The 10,099-nt window shown below is 41.6% G+C and overlaps 1 protein-coding gene across 1 annotated transcript in view; it reads right to left on the bottom strand.

Moving 5' to 3' along the window:
• The window catches only part of LOC127572619 (cyclin-dependent kinase 4 inhibitor C-like), a 52,999-nt gene extending 49,285 nt beyond the window's left edge, over positions 1 to 3,714 (bottom strand). The window contains exon 1 of the mRNA XM_052020084.1: positions 3,632 to 3,714. The gene's annotated coding sequence lies outside the window, so the exon portion shown is untranslated. The remainder of the gene's footprint in view (positions 1 to 3,631) is intronic.
• Positions 3,715 to 10,099: the final 6,385 nt, after the last annotated feature.

A 10,099-nucleotide genomic window follows, 5' to 3' on the forward strand; every position in this document is an offset into this window, starting at 1 on the left:
GGCCTCTGACCTTCTGAAGAAGCCTACCATGAGGAACCTTATCAAACGCCTTACTAAAATCCATGTAAACCACATCCACTGCACTGCCCTCATCAATGTTCCTGGTCACCCCCTCAAAGAACTCTATCAGGCTTGTGAGGTAAGATCTTCCCTTCACAAAGCCATGCTGGCTGTCCCTAATCAGTCCATGATTCTCTAGGTGTTCATAAATCCTATCCCTTAGAATCCTTTCTAACAGCTTACCCACCACAGACGTGAGACTCACCGGTCTATAATTCCCTGGCCTATCCCTATTACCTTTTTTGAACAAGGGGACAACATTCGCAACCCCCCAATCCTCTGGCACCATCCCCGTGGACAATGAGGACTCAAAGATCCTTACCAGCAGTTCAACAATCTCCTCCCTAGCCTCTCGAAGCATGCATCCTAGCATTGGGCAGAATCACTGAGATTTCCTGTCCAGGGCTCCCTTAGTTCTAACCTGTCACCTATCAATTTATAATGCCTGTAGAAACTGGGGCAGGATTTCCATTAGCTTCCAAAAGATCCACAATTATCTTCCACCCTCAAACCTGCAGAGAACTAAAAATAGAAATAACACTTGCCTTTCTTTCTTGATCCCTTGCCCTCTTGGTGATTCGAAGTCCAGCAGTGCACAGACCTCAGGCCTTCAGTGCTCAGTGAGTGGCCCTTTAAGGAAAATTAGGTAGAAGCTAAGAATGCTCACTTACCTGGGAATTTTATGTAGATGCTTTCTTCAGCTGGTCATTCACCTCTCTATCCCACCCATGCCCACAGCAGCCTTCAAAATCCCAATCTAGGAGGAGGAGAGGCCTAACAAAATGAGGCCCTGTTCTTTTCCTTGACCTTTGCAGTTGACAAGGGTCCTCGCTGCGGACAAGACTCAGAAAATCAATCCATCGGCACTAAAGGAGCACAGTATCTCTGAAAGTGACTTGTGTATTTCCGGAAGGAGGTGCTTTGTTGTGAGGGACAGTAGGGGCAAAATTCCTCCAATAATCATTAAGTACATGAAGGTTGTGTGCACATACTGTACATATATGCACACAACATGTATCTGTTTAACATGCTTATCCAAAAGAACCACATATGAACTTCTCAACCTACCCTTGAGTACTTCCACCTGAAGTGAAACAATTACAGTGTGAATGCAGAACAGTGAATATAATGCTGAAAGTAACCAAGGAAACTATCATTCTGTGGTAATCAAACGAGGTGCCGACACGTTGCTCCATGCTACCTTTTGTTGGCATTTAAACAATCTTGTTGGTCAGCATAAAGAAGCTGCATAAAGGTGACTTTAATTGCAACATTTACAGGTCTGGATTCTTGTGCAACACTGCCTTGAAGCTGACAATATCATAGTCTTCCATGTTGATGTGTTCCAAGTTCTTGCAGTTATCACCATGTACCATCAGCAGGTATGACCTTTGGAGCCAGCTTTTAAAACGCTGCAACGAGATACAAGCAACACTCTTCCAATTACTGATGATTGTTGATACTGCAATGAAGGGATGGATTCAGTGCTCCCAATGGTTCAGAAGGACCCAGACAGGCTGGTGAAGGACAGTATGCATAGAAGACATGCTCCTTCCACACTGGGGAGGGGCTGTCGCAGGAGACCATCCAGCCTACAGCCAGATGCACCTAAGATTTGGTTGCCAAGGAGGTCCTGTAATGACATGAATGCAGTCTCTGAATGCCTGCGCTTTGGGGAAGCTTGCAATTCAGACAAATGACTGGGGCCATTGTCTGTTCTGGTAGGCTCAGGGAATAGAGGACAAAGTTGCTTCTTCTTGAATATAAAATTTGGCTGACCTTCCCAATGCAGTAATGAGCAGAAAACTGTGAGACGTGGCACATCAGTAGCATTGGGAAACTAAGAGTAACTGTAATAAAACAAAGGACTGCAGATGCAGGAATCTAGATGATAACCATCCCCTGGTGGATCTGCTCTCCCCTCCCCCACACCTGCCTATCACTATCTCTTACTTGCATCTATCTACCACCTCCCTGTGCCTACCCTGCCTCCCCTCTTTTGTCCACATATCACTGCTCTGCCTTTCCCTCCTATACAGTATATTGGGCTTCCTCTTTTCCTATCTTCAGTCCTGAAGAAGGGTCCTGACCCAAAACGTTGGCCACCTGCTTTTCTCCACAGATGCTGCCTGGTCTGCTGAGTTCCTCCAGCATCATCGTGTTTTTTATAAGGGTAACAATAACCCTGAGCTCTATTGTCAGAGCAGTAAAGGCATACAGGTGAAGTTGTATTTGAAATTGGTGGAGCTAAGCATTCTCAGTGAGTTCAAATAATGCAGTTTGAGCATTGCCCCTTCATATAACATGGTCTCAGGAGAAATGGGATTGGTAAAACTTGCTTGTTCTGCAAATCAATAGGAATTGTTGCTTTTCTGACCAGTGAAATGGTAAATCTTGCTGCAGACAAATTTTGCATATTGACTTAACTTGGAGAAAGTCTACTCCAGAAAGAAACTGCCAGAGAAAATGAAAGCCACGCCAGAAAATGAGGAGACAAATTTCCTGAATCGATGCTAAGGCACCCAGAAATGAGTGCAAAATTGCAGTCTTCCACATTAAAGAAACTCAAAAGGATATTGGGGTATCTGGGTAGTAATTCTGACCCTGTCTGGTAAACTCTAATTGCCAAGACACCAATGAATCAAACCACAATAAGGCTTATGGCAAAGTTCATTGAATTAGTTTTATTAAATAACACTTTTGCTGTCCAGTATTACATCAGGAGTGCCCGTGACTATTTCACAGAGAAACCGGCCACAACAGGTGAATATTTTGCCATTTGGGTGACTGCAATGTGCCCAGCAGCTGAGACCGAGCCTGATCTGTTGATTATACTTTCCTGCTATTTGAGTATCCAAAACTCCTCTCCCACATCCGCTGCAAGGACCACCAGCCACTTCAATGTCGTTATTTGTGACAGCCACAGCACTTGAAAGATGCCAAAATATCTGTTTGCTGATTGGTTCTTTTTGTGCTGTTACCAGTGGCTGTGTGAAGCAGGGGACCTGGGTTGACTCCTGTTAATATTTGGCGTCATACGCAATGTATGGCAAAGGTATCTAAGGTGAATAAATGCCCACAGATACTGCATCCCCTCCACAGTCTTTTCCTATTTGATCTTAAAGAGCACCATGGAAATCCTAGAATTATAAAGTCCACTTCTCAGCTATCTTGAAATGCATCCATCAATAATTTTCTCTTAAAAATCGAATGGCTATAACTGCTGCAACTTACAGTTTCTGGAGAGGTTTAACAGTTGATATGCAAAGCTCTTTAGCTGTTGCAGCTTTTCTGGATTGTGTGGTAGAAAATACTAAATGCATGGATGCTAAAGGGGTTTTTGGCTGAAAATCACATCGTTCTAGCTATTGAAAATAAACATTCTTACTTTGTTAAGATTTACCAGCACCATGCGTGTTTAACCACTGTGGAATTCAGATGCTAGAAAGGGAAGCTGTTTGCCACTTTCAATATTAGTATTATTGAAACAAACGGTCACAATCGCAATAAAATATTCAGCTGTGCACAATCAATGAAAAGTTAAAGACATTTCAAATAATGCTGTCTCTACCTTCGCATCTTGGTCAGCTTTTCTTCAAGAGCATTTCCCAATGAAACTGTTCAGTCATGACTGGAAGGAGCTTTCATTCGCTGGGCGCCAGTCAGCAGCAGTGAATCAGCAGCAGCAGCAGAAGCTGCACAGCCAGTGAAATGACAGTTGGAACCATGTGATCAGTTCAAATTGAAAGGAAACAAGCATTTTTGCTGATTAATCCATTATCGCTCGCCAAGTTCAAGCAACAGGCAAACCAGTCCACTAAATATAAACAACAATTTGTAAAATACAGCAGTATTCTATGGACCATAGTCAAAATTTACATGTTACCTGAACAGAATTCAAAAACAAATGCCTGGGATGCATAGAAATACTGGACTGGATTTGAACTTGTTCTGCTTACAAATTAGTGATCCTTTACTTTCATTTCGTGGTCTTATTCTGACGTGTTTAAAAAACAAATTCAAAAAGTAACGTGCATGTCTGTCTGTGAGCAGCTGTTCGTCATTTTAAGTGTGTTTATGTGCATGAGTCCACAGTCGCGCGTGTGTGAAGTACTGGTGCTCATTCTCACTCTCTCTCTCTCTTTCTCTCTCTGTCTCTCCTATCTCTCCCTCTCCACATCTCCTCCTGAATATTGGCGCAAATTGTTGTCTTGGTGTGGTTTTGCACCACAACACGGAACACTGAACTCAAAGCCAACAAGAGGACATTAACAAAAGGACGATCTGCCAAGCAGCTTGAGTCAAAAGCAGGTGGCATTATACTTGGTGGCAAAAGCTTGTAATCCTGCATAGGTCACCAGATTCTCCAAATTAAATGATATTTAAAGTTTATCATTAAAGGATTGTCCTTCCCTGGACCTTGGGATTAATAATGGAACCACAAATTGCTCCAGAAAAATAAAGACAAAATATATAACACTTCTGCCTTTCCTCTTTTATTATAAAGCATTTTACTTTACTTACAGTAATAAAGACTTGGGGAAGATTTTCCACTGAGTCTGAAATTATCTTGGCTAAATTAATTGTCCATTAAAATTAATTTGTATAATCAGAAATATCAAATCCCCTACAAGCCAATGGAATATGTCAACATTGTTGAATGTAATCGCTTTCTCTCTTTACTTTAAACAATGTTCCTTATATTTAAGGATGGTAACCTGGTGCAGTTTTATTGATATAGCTGAAGATTAGTTTATCAAAAAATATCTTGAATAAAGATGAATAGTCCCCTACCTGTGAGTAACTCAGTCTGAAAATGCCATGAAAACAATGGTGTAGATATTAGATACTGCCATACTTCTTTTTATACTTTGGGATCCAGTATGATACAGTAAATGACAAAATAGCAGCAATGTTGTGTTTAATATCATGCCAGAAATTTGACCAGGTATTTTTTTGTTGTGTTTCACCTTTGTGGTGATCATATGATTGAATACTTCAATGACATAATTTCCATGCAATGTTTATTTTGGGTCGCTGTGTGGGAAATTGAAGCATGTTGTTAAGGGAGCCATCGTTAATCAACAGCCAGCGGTCACTCCCAGAATAAACATGTGTTACTTAATTCTATGCTGGAAGTGGCTCCCATAAAACTCCCTTTACTTACCTTTTGTATCCAGGCCAGATATCACAAGGAAATGCTCCTCCTGCCCAAAACTGATTCTTGATTGCCGTCCCTGCTCCCTACCCCACCAATTCCTGATCACACCGTTAGTCCCCAGACATGAATTCCAGGTTCCTGTCACAAGGGACTGCCCTTCCTGGACCTACTGCTTCCAAATGCAGATCCCTCTCTTGGGCCCAGTTGACATTCCCCAACCCATAATTCCTGACTCCTGAGGAGACTGGGCTTCACTAATGAAACTATTAAAGGGTTTAATATGGATGCCTATTTCTTTTTCTCCTCAGCTTGTGTAGTGTGAACCCAACCACATCCATCCCAACACTTGTCCCACCTCCCTGTGAAGCCTCCTGACTTCAGTCACCCCCACCCACAGCTACCACCACTTACCCTGATGCCGATGATCTAAGGCGCTGATTGGTTGGTCCAAGGAGCATGAGCACTTCAGGGTAGTTGTAGAAAGTGTAACATTTTCAGCTCCAAAAAAAGTACCTTTTCGGTCATGCTGAAGTCCTGACCCTTTCAGTGCCACCCAATATTATGATGATGGCTCCATGACCTGAATGGATGTAGGACCATTGTATTGCTCAGTTTCAATGCTGTTATAATGGCATTCTCCAAAATCCAGGACAATACTTTTCTACTTACAGTATTTACAGGATGCACATATCAAGGCCAGAAATTATTGTCCATCCATAATTGCCCTTGACAAGGTGGCTTCTTGAACCACTGCAATCCTCTCATTGAAGGTACTCTCACAGTGAATGATGGGCAGTTCCAGGATTTAGGCCCAGCAAAGATGAAGGACAGGTTATATTTTTGCAAGTCAGGCTGGTGTGTGATTAGGAGGGGAACTTGCATGTGGTGGTCTTTCCATGCAGCTGCAGTCTTTGTCCCCCTTGGTGAAAAATGTTATGGGTTTGGGAGATGTTGTCAACCTATTCTAGGTGAGGAACACATATTCTAGGTGCTGCCACAGTGTGCCAGTATTGGGGTGAGCACATAATCTGGTGGATGAGTTGCTATTCAAATAGGTGTTTGGTTTTTGATGGAATTGAGGCTCTTGAGTGTTGTTTGAACTGAACTCCTATAGACAGTGGGGAGTGCAGAGTATATTCCTGACTTGCACCTTCTGGATGATGGAAAGGCTTTGGGGTGTCAGGAGATGACTCACTCACCAAAGAATACCCAGAATCTGACCCTCTCTTGTGGCCACAATATTTATGTATCTGGTCATGAGCATTTTTGGTGGATGTTGAGTCCCAGGATGGTGGACTTAGTGATGATAATACCATTGAATGTCAAGGGTAGATTGTTAACCAGTTCTTTACTTGTGAATATTATTCACTACATATCTAAGCAATGTTGAATGTTGACTTGGACCTCCTGCATACAGACATGTGCTGCTTCATTACCTTGGACTTTGGAATTAATTCAACATTTCACAATTGTGAGATAACATCTTAGTTTATGATGAAAGGAGGATGAACGTGATTGGGCCCAGGATGCAGTGATGCCCTGATTAACCACTAATAATCACAGCCATCTTCCATTGTGTAAGGGATAACTCCAGCTATTGGAGTGTTTTCCTCCTGATGTCCGTGGACTTTGGTTTTATCAGAGCTCCCTGATACCACATTCAGTCAAATGCTGTTGTAATGTAAAGTGCAGCCACTCTCACCTCACTCTTGGAATTAAGCTCTTTGGGCCATGTTTGGACCAAATCTAAAATGAAGTCTAGAGTAAGTGATCATGGCAAAACCAAAATTGGTGAAGTTACTGATGGCACTGTTGATAGCAACTTCAATTTCCTTGCTCATGATTGAGAACAGACTGGTTGGAGTGATAATTAGCTGGATTGGCTTTGGTAGTTTTATTGAGTTCTGTTTTCACCATTTTGAACCTTTTAATATTTTTACTGGTGTACACTGGCCAATATAATTGACAATTAGTTGAAATGTGAATATTTTTAAATGTGCCTACTGGTACTCTGCACTTAAGAAAATGAGGCCAATTTGCAGATCCTGCCCAAACAGCAGATTCTTTCAACTTGAACCTGGGTGGTTTGTGGGTGGGGTCTGATCAGTATGATTTCAATCTTGAACCGAAATAAAAGGGTGAATAGTTTTGGATGTAACTTAATTACATTTGAACCACCAGAGCGTTTGAACTGGTTGAAGCAGCTTCATTGGGATTGCTCTTTGACTATGGTTTCACCCTTTTCAATATTGAGAAAAGATTTAGGTTAATCACTACTGCAGGATCAATTACATTTGTTGAAGCCCAAAGATGATTGTCATGAAAAATCAGAAACATTCCACATGTGGAACAGACAGTTTCTACTGGAGTCCAGCTCAGGGATAATGTAGGGGGATGGCTACTGTTAATTAAACCATGTAACACATGACCTGGTATTATTTGTTGCTGATCAGGAAGGGTTGAAATGAAAGTTCATGTCTTGTAATGGCACTTTTGGAACTGCTGGCTTTTCTTGTTAGAAGATAGGCAAATGAGTGTTGGTTCCCATTTGCCTATCTTCTGATTGGCCTTCTGTCAAAGCAGAGGGAGTCTCCGCTGCAAGGCAAAGCTGTCCACAGCCACCTGGACCTTCTATCATCTTCTGTCCCTGATTATGATGACTGTCAACCTGAGTTAGTGCCCCTGGGTTGCAGAAATGCTGGAGACATATCCATATCATGTGAAGCTGCACATAAGTAAATGCAGGTGCAGAGAATGATCAATTACTGACAGAATTACGTGCACTGTTTACAATTTGGGCTGTGGATGCATATTTCCATGAAGGACTGGCTGTTATCTCAGTCAAGACCCCACCCACCCTGGTCATTCTCTCTTCTCCCCCCTTCCATCGGGCAGAAGATACAAAAGCTTGAAAACACGCACAATCAGGCTCAAGGACAGTTTCTATCCTGCTGTTATAACTCTCTTGAACAGACCTATACAATAAAGATGAACTCTTGATCTCTCACTCTACCTCGTCATGGCCCTTGCACCTTATGTGTCTCCCTGCACTGCACTTTCTCTGTAATCGTAACTGTAAATCTATATTCTGCATCCTATTATTGCTTTTCCCTTTGTACTACTTTGGCGTACTTATATCATGGAATGATCTGTGTGAATGGCATGCAAAACAAAATTTTTCACTGGATCTCGACAATAATTACCAATTACCAAATTACCTTTACATTGGGCATATGAGAAGCCTTTCACTTTACCAGTCCAGATTTCAATCCATCTCTCAGAGGTGAAAGCCAAGTGCTGTAATGCAAGACTGGACCAAGATCTGTGGATTGATTAGAAACTTTCTTCACTGGATGAGTCCCTGATTTACATTCTCCACATCAATGAGTCTTCAGAGTACAAACTAAATCAATATTCCAAATGCAGACTAGGTGACTGCTTTAACGAGCACCCACGATCTGCCTGCAATGGAATCAGGACCTCCTGGTTGTTTTAATTCCCCTTCCCATTCCCACACCGACATGTCTGTCCCGGGCTCTTCCACTACCAGGGTGGGGGCAAACACAAACTAGAGTAAGAGCACCTCCTATTCTGCCTGGGTAGTCTCCAACCTGATGACATGAACATTGAATTCCCCAAATGGGGATGTGTGCCTAAAGCTGTGCATTTCTAAGAAGAATGCTGAAGATGCAGAAAGTACAGTGGTTCAATGCTCCTTAATTCATCCTGCTTTAATGCACTCATGATGAATTTTTCCCTGCACTACTGTAATATAGTCATTATAATTTATTTTCAATGATTTGAATTAAAATAGTAATAGGTAGGACTACAAAGGAAATGAGTTAACCAGTGTACTATATATAGTGCACAAAGGAAATTAAACTCCCACATGTCTCTGTGAAATTAAATATTGTGTAAGTCAGGAACACATAAACTGATTTATACACATTTCTAGAACAAAAGCATATTGAAACTGCATATACCAAATCCAATGAGCTAGTGACTTTTGACTCAAATTCATGTAACTTTGCAGTTACTGGATTAGCAATCAAATAACTAGAGACGTTTTTCTTTTAAAGTCACTTGCTGTGTATTTTCAGAGCAGTTCTATGATGTCAGCTCCAGATTACCTCCACCTACTGAAGTCTTATTTGTTTGCTGCTTCAGCCAATGAGAAATCAGTATTGAGAAAGTCACTATGTCACAAGGTATCCAGGCAGCAACAGTTTAAGTGGTTTGAAACAATGCAGCAATGTTTTAGGGCTGCATGAAGAACAACATTTCAGCATTGCACCACAGGGAGAACATAAATGAGGCTATTACTACTTTCCAGCTAAAATGTTATCTTTTGGTATAACTGTAAACTCAACAGGCTAACATGGAAAAAGTTGCATTAAAAATTACGCAGTAACTGCAATTGTCATTTAACTTTAATTCCATTGTTTGATGTTTACAATATTCTTGCAATCACAATCTGCAGGTCTCCAGTTTCAATTCAAATTTCAAGGCTGATCTATGTTTCTACAGTTGCTTATATGAATAAGATATTTTTGTGTGTGCACAGTTGCTTTTTTTTAATCATTTCACTTGGGTTTAAAAGAATATGGGAGCTGAGAGAAACATTGGGATCACTGGGGATGGGGTGGATTTTAACCAGAAAAGGTATCTGGGTTTGGAGAGATTATTAAAACTGGCAGAAGTGCCCATGTTTCTAGAAGTCAGCTACAACACAAAGAGTGGGGTGGAAAGGGGGAGGGTAATGGAGAGCAAAAAACAGGAGAGAGAGAGAGAGAGAGAGAGAGGCAGCAGCAAAAAGTGAGAAAACAAGAGCGAGGAGAACCAAGAAAAGTGAACAGACGAGAGGAGCAGAAAGGGGAG

This window comes from Pristis pectinata, chromosome 7 (genome assembly GCF_009764475.1).
Source record: "Pristis pectinata isolate sPriPec2 chromosome 7, sPriPec2.1.pri, whole genome shotgun sequence".
Taxonomy (NCBI): domain Eukaryota; kingdom Metazoa; phylum Chordata; class Chondrichthyes; order Rhinopristiformes; family Pristidae; genus Pristis; species Pristis pectinata.